Below are 18,993 nucleotides of genomic sequence, written 5' to 3'. Positions count from 1 at the left end.
AATTTTTTTTTTTGTGGTAAATAAAACAATGCATATTAAAATTTGGAGAAGACAAATGATTGTACAATACTTTTAACTCTAATTCAAAACATATAACTTTGAGTTGCATGTTTTGTCAACTCTAATCCACTAACTAAATTGGAGACGATATTTTCACTATTTGGGAAGATGTTACCCAATCATTGACAAAAATATGACCACTCATTGCATGATTTTGGTAATATATTATGTTTTAGTTACTATTTTATTTTCAAATACTTAAGTGTTATTTTATTTAATTTAAACATTTAAAATTTAATATAAAGTTACAAAAATTAAATTTTTAGTATTTTTATATTTAATCCATGATAAAAACTATTATTATAATATTATAATTTTTATCAAGTAAAATAACTCTTACAACTAATTTTTAAAAAATATATTTTATTTGTTTTAAGGAATTAAAGAATCTTTAACGTAGTAAAATATTATTCGAGAATGTTCAATAATTTAATATTAATGTTGTTGACAAAATGATGATTTAATATTTAATCTGTGATGTAACGCGGAGTTATTTTTTTATTTTTTTTATTGTCTATCTAAACTCATCTATATAAACCGTTCAGTGATAGCTTTTATTTTTCTGTAAGAATAAATATTTATGATATTTTAAATCTTAAAAGTTGAAACTTTATTATATTCAATATAATTAAACGGGTACAACTAAAGAATTGAATCATTCGGATAAGCTAAGTTGCGCCAAAGAAAAACCTATCTTCCACAACTCAGTGTTATAAGCAATTATTGTACTTAAGTGGGTTTATATAATTTTTACTCGTTTGACCTGAAATCCATTTATATCCCTTTTGCTCTAACGAGTAACAGATTTGAAATCTAAATGTGATCACAGACGCGCATTTTATATTTTTGGTTTCACGTTCTTTTTACCACAATTGATAATAGGTTGATGAATTTGCGTCTCCTTTATTAGTAGGAAAGTGGTTGGCTCATTCAATTTCAACTTTCACAAGTCATTTTAAATCAAGGAATTCAAATTATATGGGAATTATTTAATTGGCTATATTTCAATTTAAAACTGTCACACCACACAGTCGAATTAAATCTTGTGTCGGGACTATTTTTATGTTGGGGATATGATAATAACTAATTTCGATTTACGAACTTTTAATGACTGAAGAGAGACGAGAGTGGTAAGTAAGATGTGTGGTAGAGAGAGTGAGTGAGTTCGTGGAGTGAATAAGTTTGAATACATTTGTTGACACTTATATAAGTCTACTTCGTATGTGAAAACTCTGTAAAAACAGCATTCACGTCTTCTTAAACAATTGTTATCACACATATATAGTTGAAAGATGGATATGGAATCTTCTTCACCTTCAAATCCAATTCATGTGATGCTCGTCTCATTCATAGGAGAAGGCAGCGTCAGTCCTCTTTTTCGTCTTGGCAAGCTAATCGCTTCAAAAGGACCACTCGTTACCTTCGCCGCTCCGGAGTTTTGGTTGAGTAAAATGAGACAAGCCAACAAGATCGTCGACAGTGAGCTTACACCGGTTGGTTCTGGTTCAATACGATTTGAATCTTACGACAAAGACTGGACAGAAGAAGATGCCCAGAAAGGTGATATCCCTTATTACATGTCACATCTCGAGAATATCGGAAAACGTGACCTGTCTGAACTCGTGAAAAGATACGAGGAAAAGAACGAGCCCATCTCGTGTTTGATCAATCATCCCTTCATTCCATGGGTCTGTGATGTGGCGGAAGAGTTCAACATTCCTTGTGCACTTCTCTGGGTCCAGTCTTGCGCTTGTTTCTCTGCTTATTACCATTACGAAAATGGCTCTGTTTCTTTCCCGACAGAAAAAGAGCCTCAGCTTGATGTTAAGCTCCCTTGCGTTCCTGTCTTGAAACACGACGAAATCCCTAACTATCTCCATCCTTCTACTCAATTTTCCGAATTGCGACAAGCGATTCTTGGACAATTCAAGAATTTGAGGAAGCCCTTCTGTGTTCTTTGATGCCATGGAACAAGAAGTGCTCGACTACATGTCTACTTTATGTCCAATCAAAACTATTGGACCAGTTTCCATATTCGCTAAGGAAGTGACCTTTGTTGTAACTGCTGACATGTGCAAACCATCGGATCAATGTCTCGACTGGTTAGACTCAAGACCAAAATCATCTGTTGTCTACATTTCTTTCGGGACGGTTGCATACTTCACGCAAGAACAAATGGAAGAGATCGCTCAAGGAGTTTTGAATTCTGGTTTATCGTTCTTGTGGGTGATTAGACCTCCACTAGAAATACTAAAGCTCAAGACTAATGTATTGCCTCAAGGACTACTAGAGGCGACTAGTAAAGGTAAAGGAAAGATTGTGGACTGGTGTCCACAAGAGCAAGTCTTGGCTCATCATTCAGTAATGTGCTTTGTCACTCATTGTGGATGGAATTCGACAGTGGAAGCTCTGTCTTTTGGAGTTCCGGTGGTTTGTTTACCGCAATGGGGAGATCAAGTCATCAATGCGGTTTATCTCATTGATGTTTTCAAGAAGGGAGTTAGGCTTGGGCGTGGATCCATGGAGGATAGGGTTGTAATGAGGGAGGAAGTGACAGAGAAGCTTTTGGAAGCGACAATTGGGGAGAAAGCGGAGGAGTTGAGGAAGAACGCTTTGAAATGGAAGGAAAAGGCAGAAGCCGCAGTGGCTCCTGGAGGATCATCAAATAAGACTTTATGGGAGTTCATGGAGAAGTTAGGTGTGGGAGTTTAAGAGGTTATTTTCCTTAATTCGCAAGAAAAGCCTAATATGTATGCATAATACTATAGAGCCATTTGAAAGTGAGCCTTGCATATTATAGCCCATGGTGGGTGGGGGTTTAGTAGATTTGGCGGACCCGCCAACAAACTAACACTGTAATATGGTTCATGTGTTAATTTTAAGAGTTTACTATGAGTAGAATTGTAATTTTTAGGAAAGTAATAATGTAATCTATATAATATTAATAATTTGAATAAATGCGAATAACAATTAGATATTTTGTCGTAATTTTTCGTAAAAAAATTTTTTTTTTTACAAAAGATTTCTTTGGTTATGTCTCTTTATAAAATAGTGTATGTTCATTGTAGAGTTGTGTTTTACAAACAGTTCTGTCTATTCAGTTGTTTACATTTTTTATATTTTAATATATTTTTTAATCTTTTTAGAAACTTCCAAACTTTCTTTTTGTCACAACTTTTTCATAATATGATAAATTAAAATGATTTGAAAGTCGATCTTCAACATCATTCTCTGCTCTTTAAATTATTTATAAACATACATCATTTTAAATTTCAAGAAATTCCACTCATTCTTATCTAACTAAATATTTTTGGAATGACTATAGTAATATAGAACTTTACAATATAACATTTTAATGAAGATGCCAACAATTTTTTCTCCAGATTTGGATATATTATGTAGTAATTTTTTTTTCTAACAATTTTGTATGGCAATAGTGATACTTTCTATTTAAAAGCATTATAAATGAGTTGCATACATCATAATTTGGTTGCATTAACATAATGTTCAAATTTGCAAAGATCACAGATCAAATCCAAATTCGTTTCAATTTAAATTGTCAAATTTTAAAACACAATTCAAATAACTATGAAGTTAGAAAGCTGAATGGACATTAAATGAGTTCATTTTTGGATTCAAATAATTAAATGTTTTAAAACATACTACTTTATAAACCTTATAATTTTTTATAAATTAAGACTTAATGGGTATATTTTTGAAGTTAGAAAGCTGAATAGACATTTTCGAAAACAAAAGGCTGAAATGAATATCTTTGAAAATATGCACACTAAAAAGGACATTTTTCAAAACAAAAAGAAATCTATTATTCTAGGTAAACTCAACCATAACAACAACCATCCAAAACTAAATCAAACATCTTTCAACTGTGATGGGTATAAGAAAGTGTTATTGGTGAACTAACTTTAGTGCAGTGGTCAAAGGTAAGTCCTTAATACACAAGGCACCATCACACCAGAAATCAAGTCCCGCTCCCTACGAATGTAGGAATTAGGCTAATGGACCGATCTGTTGTGGTCTAATGTTGACAAAAAAAATGCTACTGGATTAAGAATAGAGTGTGATGGGTATAAGAAAATTGCATTTTAAGTTTTCAACTGTGTGCATCTTTTATTACACTTCATATATATAGTGGAATCTGAACTTTATTCTAATTGGCTCCTGCCTTTTCGGAAGTCCCTTGAATGGACCTACTTAGTTTATGTGCACCACTATATAATAACTTAATGCAATCTTTATTCAATAGATTAAAATCCTAATGATTATAAGAAAATTATACTAAAAAAAAATTAGTTGGCTACTGTAAATGAGAGGAGGCCATATATGATATTTGGTGTTAGATAATCTCATGCGCCACCAAATTATATTTGATTTGCAAGGCTGTTTTGTGCATTTGCCACCGTTGAGTTTTTTATATTCAAAAGCACTTTTAAGTACAAAGTACGATTTCATCATTTAATATTGGAGTGTGTATTGTGGAATATGTTTGACCCATTTATCAAATAAATTGAAATATGTAGTACAGAATACAATATTGATATAAGACTTTGTATTGACTAATAGTCATATATACAAATGTTGTGTATATTAAATTTGATGTTGAAAATTACTTCGTTAAACCGATTTTGGCTCAAAGTGATCGATTATGACATTTAGGTCGTCGAAATATGTTGCAACATAAACTAATCTACGGTAGTGCCATAGTTGAAAGAATTCATCATATCATGTTTGAAGACTAGCATTCGAGTTCTCCAAGTTCGATTTCAATCACTGTATGTTGCAAAACTAGAAAGAAAGTGGCTCTTCTTCTCTTTGGGGTGTTAATGTCGTTCTTTAGTTCTTACATACCCCCAATTCACAAGTGGCAAGTCTCGAGAGAAGAATAAAATGTTCTTTTAGTACAATGTTATTCCTTTTAACCTTCAATCTCTTCTTTATATTTTTCATCTATATATGATTTTTCTTTTCATTACAAATAAATTTTTTTATCTCATGACAAAATGGTATAAAATTTTAAACAGTCAAATGAAAATGGTAGTAATTAAAATAGTTTAAACGATACGAAATAGTAGTTAAGAGAAAAGCTTCTATTTTGATATCAGAAAAGCTATCTTCGGAAATCTTTTAGTATTACTGCAGCAGTACTAGCTTTACTAAATTACCATTCAAAGCTAGCCAAACTAATTTTCAGCGACACATAGAAATAGGACACAGATTCCTTTACCTTTACGCATAGTTTGAAACACGGTGAACGACTTCATAAACAATGTAACTATTAATAATTTTATCCATACCACGTTGTATTCGCACCACATGAATGATTGACAACTTTACTTTTAGAACTAAAAATTACGACGATTAGTTTAACCTAAATTCAAGAATCTTGAAGTATGTTGAGGAAGATATATAAGAAAAAGAAGGAGAAAAAATGATATAAATGAAGTAATATACGAAATGAACGCAAAGGGTTACTGACATGATTATGTCCTTTCTTTTAGCCGGCCACATAATATTTTAGTTAAGCGTACTAGTACTACGACTATTGAACAAGCATCAAACAAGAAAAAAGGAGTACTACTAATTAATAAATGAAACGAACACGATGCTAATATATAATCCTCCTACTGGTTGTTGAAGCCTACGAAATAATTTTAGCTGCTAGACTGAGAATCTTTTAAGCACTATTCGAATCTCACTCACCATCTGAAATTACTTTATGTTTTATTTATCATTGTACTTAACGCTTTTTGGTCCAAGACCATTCAATTAATAAAGAAATCCCATGATATTTGGTTTCTTTGTGTACGGTTAGCTTTTACAAATGTATATAGAATTGCCGCATGTATAGCTTACCTACCATTTCAAGCTCAAGTTGAGCATTTCTATAATAAACAAAAGGACTCTAGACACACTTTCATGTAATTCACTAAAATCTCTATGATCTTGTAAAGTTCCCGATCGAGACCCTTGATACACAGAGTTTTAAACCCTATTTTCCTACTGCAAGTGCACAGCAAAGAAGTAGTACTTAGGGGTCGAATCCCACGAAGACCAAGTTTTACTCTATGATTCTATTGGTTCAATTTCAAGCTAAGACAATTCAAAGTTGGTTTTTGGTAACAATTAAGCGATTAAAAACGGTATAAAAAGGCAATAAACAAAACACTAGATCAGGGGTGATTCTCGGGAATTTCAGAGATAACAACTAAACAACTATTCAGGGCATAGATTAAGTACCAGTCTAGAACTCAAACATAAATATAAACTGATCCACTGTCGTGGCATCAATAACTCTATCTGATCGATTCTGTGCGGAAACGCGGAGCACGTGCTCAGACATCCGGAGCACATGCTCGGCGGTCCATAAACCCTAAACTGTCGTTTGAGCCCAGAATCACAGACAAGCATTAAAGAACAGGAATGATAAGTTCACAAATCACCTACACATCAACTTTCGCAGGTCTAGAATAATTTGCCCACTAATGTCTTTTCTAGCAACCTATTACACTTTTGATGAATAGATAAACCTAGAATCATAGATTGGGTGATCAAATCAACCTAAGCATTAAGTCTAACAATAGTGAAGACAATCGATTATATAAAGCCCTATTTGTGTTCTGTTGCTAACCCATGAAACCCCTTTGAAACCCCCTAATCTAGCAAAGAAAACTACTCAGACATAGAGAATTGAATAGCCAACATAGATGAGAAATTCAATAGCATAAAAATAAAAAGGGTTCAGAGAATGCTTCACAAGGTAGCCGCTCTTCCTCTCCCTCACAAAACGTCGCTCAAAATCCTCCAGAAAAGAGTATATTCTGTCCCCTAAAAACCCTAGGTTAAATAGCATACAAGTGGAGAAAAATAAGGAAAGAATCCAAATTCAAATCTTCCTATTAAAAATCGATATCCTCTCTCTTTCTCTCACAAAGGATCGCCCAAAATAAGGGGAATTAGGCAGGGAATCGGCGCCTAGATGCTTGCCACATGTCGTCATGAATCCGTAGAGTTGGGAGCATGTGCTCGGAAATCGAGAGCATGTGCTCCTGGGTCTAAAATCAGCTTTTCTGCTCCAATTCAACTCCTTTCTGCTCTGATTGCTCCTACTGTTCCAATCCTTGCTTTTAGCTTCCTAGCCTCGTATTATAACCTGAAAAGGACTCAAACAACTACAAAACTATCAAATAAACAGGGTCAAAGTGAGTCAAAACCGTAACATATCAACTCCCCCGGACTTAGATCTTTGTTTGTCCTCAAACAAACTCAAACCAAGCACCAAGAGAGCCAAGGTGGGAACTCGCAAAAATCTTAGAAACCGTGAGTAGACCATGACCTGCATACCACATGTGTTAGAACAAGCTATACCAAAAACTTCTCCAGCAAACATCTCCAAAACCAGAACCATAATTGGCAATCAAACCCAGGAAAAGATCACTTTCCAGACAAAGACTCTTTACATTCAGTTAAAATTGGCGTGAGCTTCTCATTAAGGGCATTAAGCTAGTGAAATCGAGGCTTGGTAGATAAAAGGCTGTTTTAATGGTGGAGCTATAGAGTGTTTAGGGGTTACCATTACTTCGAAAGAGATGCAGGATATCGCACAAAATGGTAAGAGAGAGTGGACTCATTGATGTCCACAACCTCTAATCGCTCTCCTCTTCTTATCTTCTCAAACTCAGCCTCTCTTTTCTCCTCAGGTTACAACGCATGCTCGGGGGTGTGTAACACTAGCTCTGGTCCCTTTCCATCATCCTTAATCGTTTTTTTTTTTTTTTTTTTTTTTTTTTTTTTTTAGATTAGAAATTGAAGGATGATGGGGGATCTTCTTCTGATATTGCCCCTGGAGCATGCGGACCGTATCCTAGGCTCTCTCTCTGCTCAAAACAACTCGCGGACTCGGATGTATATAATTTCGGAGCAGGTGCTCGCTGGGTTGGAGCACGTGCTCTGTCCGTCCGGCTTTTTCCTCTTTGGTTCTCCAGCAAGAGCGAGTTAGAGATTGTGTCAGTCCTGCTCTCCCTGACCGTTTTGCACATAGCTGCACAGAATGAGAAAACAAAAATACAAGTGCAAGTGGTTTGAAAGGAGGTTAGGCTCGGGGTGGGTACTAACTTAAAATGAGCTAGCTATTCAGGATCAGCAAGATTGGCAAAATGAATAAGAAGTCCTGAATATGTGACACGTTCCCTATCCTAATGCCCAAAACGAGAAGAATTTAAATCCGATTAGGTTCCAATAAAGTAGAGTCTAAGTCTTTCCGGTGAAACCTTAATGGGATGAAGCTTTTCTGGCCAGGAGAAGGGTCCGAATGTGAAGAGGTATTAGCTCGTCTCTGTACTCTTAGTTCTGCAAAAATAGTCACTAGGAAACGGTCAAACTCACAAATGGTTAAAAACATCACAGATTTCGGTCCTAATTCCCACAAGTTTTGGTTCGACTCACATGACAAACTGACTCAATAAAAAGAAAAATAAAGAAAACAAAGGTCATAGGTGACCCTCCCCCGGACTTACTTCACACCGTCTCCGGTGTGAAAATAAGCCAAAGAGAGACCTAGACAAGAAGAAAAATAAAGATAACAACAAAAAATGAAAAGAAAACAAGGCGGATAGGACAATGATGGTGTGTGTAACCGTGCTCAGGCGTCGGAATCGTCTGGGCTCTCGCTCTCTGAACGGGCAAGGTGGCGCCTTCGACGTGGTGGTCTCACCGGTGGGCTTGGGTCTGCGGCGGTGGTGGTGTGGTGGCAGCAACCGCGAGATAGTGTCGTCAGGATCCTCCGCATCAAGCTGTTGTTCTTCTGCTGCGACTCGACCATCCATCTCCTGTATTCAGCGGTATCGGGCTCATCAGATATCGGTGGGAGATCAAACTCACCCTGAGGATCGGATGATGTGAATGGTGGAACGCTGTCCTCGCGGTGGTGGGATGAGCTAGCAAAGTCCGCTGGTGGCGGATCAGACTGGGTAGGTGGAGGAGGAACATCTCCCAGAAGCAGTGGGGCACGGGAGAAACGCAGATCATCCACCGTGGCTAGCTGCGTAAGCTCCGGAGCTGGGAGGCGAATGCTCCCCTGATTACCGTCAGGGCCACCGTACCGGTATGTGTAGAAGGGGTTGGCTAACTGGATGACTCGGGAGTGGACCAGATGCTGTATGTCAATGCGCTCCCTCTGCTCTACACGAGAATACCTCGTCAGATCGATCCGCATGTTCTCAAAAAGATGAGTGAGAAGGCTGCCAATCCTCTCGGTACGGCCAGAAGTCTTGTGCTTAGCAGCACAGATCGTCTCAGCAAAGTGCATAGCCATGTTGCACCGCACGTCAGATGGAGCAGGTGCGCCAGGAAACAGAGCATGTGCTTCGGGTTCCGCGGGTGTCAAAAAGCTGCACCCCAAGTACAACATCAGCAAATTGTCGTGGTGGACCTTGTTCCCGATGTCACGGTTGAAGACGAGGTTGCTGAAGACGCGGGAGGCGATCCTGACTGCGGGATGCGAGATGCTCGTCTGGCTGGCCTTGTTGGAGCGGTAGGGCCCCGAAGCTATCAAGCTCCAAAAGGTGGCTGCCTGTGGGAACTTCCTCGGGAAGCTCATGTTCTCGTCCTCGAGATAGAACCCGTAATGGAGGCCGAAATCATGCAGGGGCAATTCGTAACGGCGCCCGCCAGCCTTAAAAGAGAATGTGGCGCCGGCGATGGATTTCTTCTTGGGGTCAGCGTGTGTGAGTGTGGCGGAGGCGAGGCACTGGCGGACCAAGTCAGGGTATAAGTCTCCCTCCCAAGTGGTAAAGATCCCAACACGCGCTTGGCACAATATCTGGTAGACTTGGTCGTGCAAGCCGAGCATCTTGAGCGTGTCATCACAAAGAGTGCGGGTGGGCTCGATCTTTACGGACAGCAGCTTGTTGTATTGGTTGGCGTCCCTCTGATCCCAAACCGTGTCAGATTCGGCGGGTAACAAGTCATCGTTCAAGTTGAACGGTTCTCCCTCGCACCGTGGCCACGGGAATGATTGTGAATCGTCGGTCGGTCTCTTTGTTGTGCTCTTTCTTCCTGAGGTAGAGCGTCTAGGGGCCATCTGTACCTCGAGTGTGTGCTTAAATGGACTAGAGATTGAGGATTGTGGTGGATAATGAAGCAATCTAGTCTCAAAAATCACTAAAATCGGTCTAGTTTTGAAAGAGTTAGCAATGGGAGAGAAAGAGAGCTTCGACGGCGACGAGGAGAAGGAGAGAAGAAAAAAAAGAAAGAAGAAAAGAGAGAAGGGTTTGTGATTTGGTGGGTTACCTGGGCCTGGGCCTGAAATTCATTAACTTACCTGGCCCAATCGCTCTTCTCTGTTTCTTCTTTTGTTTTCAGTTTGCCGAGCATGTGCATCTGGTTGCTCGCGTCCGCCGAGCATGTGCTCCGCATCTTCCCCTTTTTTCTCAGTTCGCCGAGCATGTTCACCGGGTTGCTCGCGTCCTGCGAGCATGTGCTCCGCATTTTTTTTTTTTCAACATTCCTGAAACCAAAAAGAGAAGAAACAAATCCTAAAAAGAAACAGAAAAAGAAAAACTCAGCAATATATATCTGGTGGGTTGCCTCCCACCCAGCGCTTGTTTTAAGTCATTAGCTTGACTCGAAAGCTCCTTAGGCAATAGGAGGGTCGCCTAGGGCGAAGGTTTCACCCCTTGCGTGCTCAGAGGCGGCAAGATATGGTTTCAGCCTCTGTCCATTCACCACAAATTCTCCTCCTTTTGTGTCCAGCAACACAACAGCCCCATATGGTCTAATCTCCTTGATGGTGAAGGGTCCGGACCATCGTGATCTTAGCTTTCCGGGAAACAGTTTCAGCCTAGAGTTGAACAACAAGACTTGATCATTAGGAGCAAAGGTCCTAGTGAGGATCCGCTTGTCATGGTAGGCTTTGGTACGCTCCTTGTAGAGTTTTGAGTTTTCATAGGCGAAGTACCTAATCTCCTCTAGCTCATGCAGTTGCATCTTCCTCCTTTCATGGGCGCTCTTAGTGTCAAAGTTCAGCATTTTCACTGCCCAAGCAGCCTTGTACTCTAGCTCAACTGGAAGGTGGCACGCCTTACCATACACCAAGTGAAACGGTGTAGTCCCCAGGGGTGTTTTGTAGGCGGTTCTATAAGCCCATAGAGCCTCATCTAGCTTCAGAGACCAATCCTTCCTTGTTGTGTTCACTGTTTTTTGCAAAATGCTCTTGATCTCCCGGTTAGAGATCTCAACTTGGCCGCTTGTTTGTGGGTGGTTGGTGCCTCACTCCATTCTTCTTGAGAAGACTCTCAAAGACCTTGTTAATGAAATGCGATCCACCATCGCTAATGACTACCGTGGACTCCAAACCGTGGGAAAATAACCGACTTCAACATCTTGAGCACGGTCTTTGCATCATTATTGGGGCTGGCCAAAGCTTCTACCCATTTGGACACGTAATCGACAGCCACCAATATGTACTCATTGCCGAATGAGTTCGGGAAAGGTCCCATGAAGTCAATTCCCCAAACATCAAATACCTCAACCTCCAAGATGAAATTCTGAGGCATTTCACTCCTCCTGCTGATGTTCCCTTGTCTTTGACATGTGTCGCAAGTAGACACAAACCGCTGCGCATCTCTGAACATGGTAGGCCACCAATAACCCGCTTGAAGAGCTTTGGACACGGTTTTGAAAGTAGCGAAGTGTCCAGCATAGGGTGAGCTATGGCAATGAAACAAGACTCCAGGAACCTCCTCCTCAGTCACACACCTCCTGAAAACACCATCCGAGCAATGCCTATAGAGGTAAGGCTCATCCCAAAAATACCGCTTTATGTCTTTTAGGAACTTCTTCTTCTTGTTCCCCACAAACTCAGTGGGTTCTTTCTCTGCTGCTAGGTAGTTTGCATACTCTCCAAACCAAGGAAAACTCGGCTGTTTGTTGGTATCGATTGCCTTGCATGGGGTTTTCGGAGCGTGTGCTCCCAGGTGGAGCATGTGCTCGGCGGGATCAAAGATGCCAATCGAGTAAACATGTTCTTCAGGAAGGCTATCATCCAAGGGTAGCTCTTCTTCATTCCTCATTCTTAACAAGTGATCTGCAACTCCGTTCTCAATACTCTTCTTGTCTTTAATCTCCAAGTCAAACTCTTGAAGCAACAAAATCCAACGGAGTAGTCTTGGTTTTGCATCCTTCTTGGTCAGTAGATACCTCAATGCTGCATGATCAGTGTGAACAACCACTTTGGAACCAACAAGGTATGATCGAAACTTCTCAAAAGCAAACACAACCGCTAAAAGTTCTTTCTCGGTTGTAGCGTACTTGCACTGAGCCTCATCCAAGGTGCGGCTGGCATAGTATATCACGTGCAGCTTCTTGTCTTTTCTCTGTCCCAGAACCGCTCCCACGGCATAATCACTTGCATCAGTCATGACCTCAAAGGGAAGGTCCCAATCTGGCGGTTGTACAATCGAAGCGCTAACCAAAGCTCCTTTGATCGTGTGAAAGGCCTCCAAGCAAGCAGAATCGAAATCAAACTTCACTTCCTTACATAACAGCTGGGTAAGTGGTCTTGCTATCTTGGAGAAATCCTTAATGAACCGTCTGTAGAAACCGGCGTGGCCAAGGAAACTGCGGATTCCTTTTACCGAATTAGGCGGTTGTAAACTCATCATCACCTCAACCTTGGCTTTGTCAACCTCAATCCCCTTTTCAGAAATCTTGTGTCCCAGCACTATCCCATCTCTGACCATGAAGTGGCATTTCTCCCAATTCAGCACCAGATGTTTGTCTTCACACCGCTGCAACACCCTGCAAAAAATTAGACAAACAAACAGAAAAGGAGCTCCCATAGACGGAGAAATCGTCCATGAAAACTTCCATTATATCCTCAATCAGGTCAGTGAAAATGGACATCATGCATCGTTGGAAGGTCGCTGGTGTATTGCACAAGCCAAACGGCATTCTGCGGTAAGCAAAGGTGCCGTAAGGACATGTGAATGTGGTCTTCTCTTGATCGTCGGGATGGATTGGGATCTGAAAGAAACCTGAATAGCCATCTAAGAAGCAGTAATAAGGATGGTTAGCCAATCTCTCAAGCATTTGATCAATAAAAGGCAAAGGAAAATGATCCTTACGGGTCGCAGCATTAAGTTTTCTATAGTCTATGCACATGCGATGTCCCGTAACTGTCCTAGTAGAAATCAACTCATCCTTATCATTCTTAACCACTGTAATTCCACCTTTCTTAGGGACTACATGAACTGGACTAATCCAGGAACTATCAGAAATAGCATAAATTACACCCGCATCTAGAAGTTTCATTATCTCTTTCTTAACAACATCCTTTAGATTCGGGTTCAACCTCCTCTGATGTTCTACCGAAGTCATTGATTCATCTTCTAGATGTATCCTATGCATGCAAAGTTCTGGTGAGATTCCTGGGATGTCATCTATTGAATACCCTAGAGCATTTCTATACTTTCTAAGTTCACAAAGGAGCAAAGCGGTCTCTACATTGTTTAGTTCAGAATTCACTATCACGGGGTATGTAGAGTTAGGACCTAGGAACGCGTACCTTAGCCCGGCTGGAAGTGGTTTTAGCTCTACCTTTGAAGCTCTTAACTCGCTCCAAGGACCGTCCGCTGACTTCACCGGAGCATGTGCTCCGGAATCCGGAGCAGGTGCTCCCTCGGCGGATTCCTCCCCTGATTGGTTCTCATCGTCTAGGCTGGCGTAAGCTACCAGTTGCTGGAACCGTGTACCTGCATCCAAAATGCGTGTAAAACCATCAGCTTCCTCATTCAAGAATCCATACTTACCCTCTGCCTTTGTCAAGACAACCTCCAACGGGTTGAGAGTGAGAACTTCATCGGTAACCTCATGTGCAACCTCTGAACCATCATCAACCACAAAAGTCTGACCATCAATCATAGGTTTCTTGAGCAGCTTATTCATCTCAAACCTTGCGATCATATCCCCCAGCTGGAGATCGATCGCTCCCCCTTGCACATCTATAATCGCACCAGCTGTGCATAAGAATGATCTACCTAAGATCAGGGGGTCACGTGGTTCTTCTTCAAGTTCCAGAACCACAAAGTCTGCTGGTATAAGCGTGTCCCCTATCTGGACATGTAAATCCTCCAACACTCCTATGGGGCGCTTGGTGGATCTATCCGCGAATACTAACGAAATCCGTGTAGACTTGAACTTCGTGTATCCCAGCCTTTTAGCCACTGAATATGGCATAAGGTTCACACTGAAACCTAGATCACAGAGGGAGTTTGCAAAAATCGTTTTACCGATTCTCACGGATAAGACAAATCGCCGTGGATCATCTCTCTTCTTTAGCACCTTGTTTTGCAGCACAGCACTGCACTCTCTTGAAACCATCATCACGTTCTCTTCCTCTGACACTCTCCCAGAAACTAACCCTTTCACATATCTCTTCAAAACAGGTATCATCTGAACAACATCAGCTAGGGGTAGTTTTACCGTCAATTCTCTCAACATCTCCTTGCACTTTGCATCCTCCAAATCCTTGCGAGATTTCTTAGGAGGAACAGGGTAAGGAACCCTAGGGGTGTACACGCGTGCAGGAGGTACCTCAGTAGGAACAGTCTGATCGGGAGTCGGGAGCACGTGCTCGCTGGATGGGAGCACATGCTCGCCGGATGCTTCGGCTTCTTTTTGACTCGACGGTGGAGTCTCAGCAGCATGTTGAGGAAGGTATTCTTCAGCAATACCCTTGCCCTTGTCAATCCTAGCGGATGGTGCTTCTCTAGGGGGTAAATTCTTTCCTCCCCTTAGCTCAATCGCATTTACATACTCGTTCCGCGGGTTTGCTTCCCCTTTTCCGGGCAGAGTCCCAGGAGTTCTTTTCACGGCTTCAGCAGTCTGTGCAACCTGAACATCAAGCTTCTTCACATGTGACATTACTGCCTCATACTTCCCATTAAGGTCATTGTACATGGTATCGACCTTAGTGTTGATTTCCACTAAAGCTTTTTGTTGATTCACCAAGAGTTGTTGCATCATGTTTTTCAGCTCATCCTGAGAGCTGCTAGCAGATGAAGGCCCCAACTGCTGGTTGGTGTAAGGCAGTGCTTGCTGAGCGCTTGTATATGCCTGCTGGTTCCCCCCTTGGAAACGGTTTTGAGTGGGCACAAACTGTTTGCCTTGGAAGTTGTTTGAGAAGGTTTTCTGATAACTCATCTGATTCTGAGCTCCTTGCTGCGGATACACCTGACCCTGAGGATTCTCCACGTTGGTGCTTCTGTAGGACAAATTCGGATGGCTTCTGTAGTTCGGGTTGAAACCCCTGTTCTGCACAAAACCTTGCCCACTCACATAATTAACCTCCATTGTTTCATCCTCTCCATCACAAATCTCCTGAGCTAGCGGCATGTCTCCGGTCTCATCGACAAAATGGACAGTTTTCTGGCTCCCCTTCAGAAGAAGGTTCACCTTGGCTGTCAACTCATCAATCTTTTGCGTATCAACACTGTTGACCTTCACGGACCTGTCATACTCAGGGGCCTTGTTGCTGGAGCTTGCAGCTAGGTTCTCAATCAACTGATATGCTCCTTCCTTAGACTTTGTCATAAAATCCCCATTGCTGGCCGAGTTGAGAACGTTTCTGTAGTCCCAGTTAACTCCATCATAAAAAATGCCTAGAATCTGTTCATCAATGAATCCATGGTGCGGACACTCTCTTTGTACCTCTCCCAAGCCTCGCAGAAGGCTTCTCCAGTGTGCTGTTGGAACGATGAAATCTTGTTCCTGAGGGCAGCGGTCTTAGCCTTGGTGTAGAAATGGTCCAGAAACGCAGACCTACACTGTTCCCATGATGTCAGAGACCCAGGTGGCAATGACTTCAGCCAACGTGAAGCTCTATCCGCAAGAGAGAAAGGAAAGAGCTTGCACTTCAGGAAGCCTGGCGGTATCCCATTTGAACCAGTGGTGCTACATATCTCCTCAAAATTCTCGATGTGGTCCATCGGAATCTCAGCTGGGAGACCGTGAAATAGGTGCTGCTTCACTAGAGAGATCATCTGTGGCTTGATCTCAAATTCTTGGTTCGGGTTGGTAGGAGGAACAATCACCGCTCGGTTGGTGTAGGACACATGCGGGTTATCCTTGTCCCCAATGGACGGTTGCGGCGGCGCGGCTCTCTCATGTTGAGCACGGAGCAACTGCCCCAACTGTTGTCGAAGTTGCTGCAACTCGGCAGCCATATCCTCATTGTTTCTGTTGTCATCCATGTTGACGGATTGAAACTTTCTGTTCTTGCGGTTTGTTCTTTCTGCCAAAGAGAGCTCTGCGGCTGACAAGGCAACTAGTTCTTCGGTGTTGTTTCTTCTTGTAGATCTTCTTGACATGCACCTGAAACACACGCAAAGAAGAAGCAGAAAGACAAATCAGTAAGGTCTTAGTCTAGTAATTTCGCCGAAAACCAAAGGTAAAATTTTGGTCCCCGGCAACGACGCCAAAAACTTGATACACAGAGTTTTAAACCCTATTTTCCTACTGCAAGTGCACAGCAAAGAAGTAGTACTTAGGGGTCGAATCCCACGAAGACCAAGTTTTACTCTATGGTTCTATTGGTTCAATTTCAAGCTAAGAAAATTCAAAGTTGGTTTTTGGTAACAATTAAGCGATTAAAAACGGTATAAAAAGGCAATAAACAAAACACTAGATCAGGGGTGATTCTCGGGAGTTTCAGAGATAGCAACTAAACAACTATTCAGGGCATAGATTAAGTACCAGTCTAGAACTCAAACATAAATATAAACTGATCCACTGTCGTGGCATCAATAACTCTATCTGATCGATTCTGTGCGGAAACGCGGAGCACGTGCTCAGACATCCGGAGCACATGCTCGGCGGTCCATAAACCCTAAACTGTCGTTTGAGCCCAGAATCGCAGACAAGCATTAAAGAACAGGAATGATAAGTTCACAAATCACCTACACATCAACTTTCACAGGTCTAGGATAATTTGCCCACTAATGTCTTTTCTAGCAACCTATTACACTTTTGATGAATAGATAAACCTAGAATCATAGATTGGGTGATCAAATCAACCTAAGCATTAAGTCTAACAATAGTGAAGACAATCGATTATATAAAGCCCTATTTGTGTTATGTTGCTAACCCATGAAACCCCTTTGAAACCCCCTAATCTAGCAAAGAAAACTATTCAGACATAGAGAATTGAATAGCCAACATAGATGAGAAATTCAATAGCATAAAAATAAAAAGGGTTGAGAGAATGCTTCACAAGGTAGCCGCTCTTCCTCTCCCTCACAAAACGTCGCTCAAAATCCTCCAGAAAAGAGTATATTCTGTCCCCTAAAAACCCTAGGTTAAATAGCATACAAGTGGAGAAAAATAAGGAAAGAATCCAAATTCAAATCTTCCTATTAAAAATCGATATCTTCTCTCTTTCTCTCACAAAGGATCGCCCAAAATAAGGGGAATTAGGCAGGGAATCGGCGCCTAGATGCTTGCCACGTGTCATCATGAATCCGTAGAGTTGGGAGCATGTGCTTGGAAATCGAGAGCATGTGCTCCTGGGTCTAAAATCAGCTTTTCTGCTCCAATTCAACTCCTTTCTGCTCCGATTGCTCCTGCTGTTCCAATCCTTGCTTTTAGCTTTCTAGCCTCGTATTATAACCTGAAAAGGACTCAAACAACTACAAAACTATCAAATAAACAGGGTTAAAGTGAGTCAAAACTGTAACATATCAACCCTCGATTTGGTCCCTCTATTTTCTGTCCATTTTACTAAATCTACATTTATTGGAAGATCACTTCGCTAATTAAAAAAAACACACATAACATTAATTATTAACTTATTATGTAGATGACTACAACACACAAAATATACTAATTTCTCCGAATAACATCCATAAACTACACAATGTTTTTTCAAATCATACTTGTTCCACTCAATTTTTTGTTTTCTTAATTTAACATACAAAAAATAACTTGTAACTACACTAAATTTCGTAAACTAGTTCGATTTTTGTTTTTTTTTGTCAAACACTAGTTCGATTTTTGAAGATCGTTAAAACCAGAATATTTCCGTTTTGAAACTCTTAGCCACTACTAATTAGCATTACTTCACTTAGAAAATGTAATTTTATTGTTGTTGGAGATGTTTCCAGGTCTTGTGTCTTCTTGAAATCAAATAATTTGATGATTCCGGCCAAGATTCTATATGATCATTCGGAAAAAATCATTGTCTTCTCATTCATGGTTGTTGCCATAACGTATGTTTTAAATACTTAAAAATCTTTCCAACCAAATAAAATCTTGGTTGAAAACGCTTTTAAGTAAAAAATTTTACATGTATAACAATTTGCGATAAGCCTCCATGTATAAGTTTAGACATGGCACTGGCTTCCGGGCACACGGAAACCAAAGAATGAAATCCAATCTCGATCAGATGAGGATTGAGTCAAGTTCATCCATAGCAATGGACCTACCCGTTTCTGATGAAACAATAATTTCCTCTATGATATTAATCATCTGAAACATCTCCAAAGCCCATCACGAATATATATAACTCCATTAGAATGCAAATGGATTAAATTTCACCATAAAATACCAATTATCTTTTATGGTTAATACTTCTTATGGCGCATTGACATTGTCGAAAATAGAAAAAACAACTTATAATGCGAATTTGCGAGCTTTTCTCAATTATTCGTTGTCTTAAGTTTGTGTATAGGAACTGTACATTAGTATTTTATAAATCTTCTATATATTGTTAATAATAATGCATCTTGCAGTATTCTTTATTGTCTTTTTCCTTCTCTTCTTAATCATGTAGATCCTTCTTTTACTTTGTATAGATTACTTATTCCTCAAATATTCGCTTCCGATCCGTCTAAACCTCTTACAAACAAATTAAAAGGTATCATA

At 40.5% G+C, this 18,993-nt stretch overlaps 2 pseudogenes; both read left to right on the top strand.

Annotated features, from left to right (window-relative positions):
• The first annotated feature begins 1,280 nt into the window (after positions 1–1,280).
• LOC104753951 (UDP-glycosyltransferase 84A1 pseudogene) lies at positions 1,281–3,048 on the top strand (annotated as a pseudogene).
• Positions 3,049–15,754: 12,706 nt separating this feature from the next.
• On the top strand, positions 15,755–15,851 carry LOC147925956 (small nucleolar RNA R71; annotated as a pseudogene).
• Positions 15,852–18,993: the final 3,142 nt, after the last annotated feature.

This window comes from Camelina sativa, chromosome 16, assembly GCF_030686135.1.
Source record: "Camelina sativa cultivar CO46 ecotype springtype chromosome 16, ASM3068613v1".
Lineage (NCBI taxonomy): Eukaryota > Viridiplantae > Streptophyta > Magnoliopsida > Brassicales > Brassicaceae > Camelina > Camelina sativa.
The sequence above is the reverse complement of the archived record's forward strand: the minus strand, read 5'-3'. Positions and strand labels throughout refer to the sequence as shown.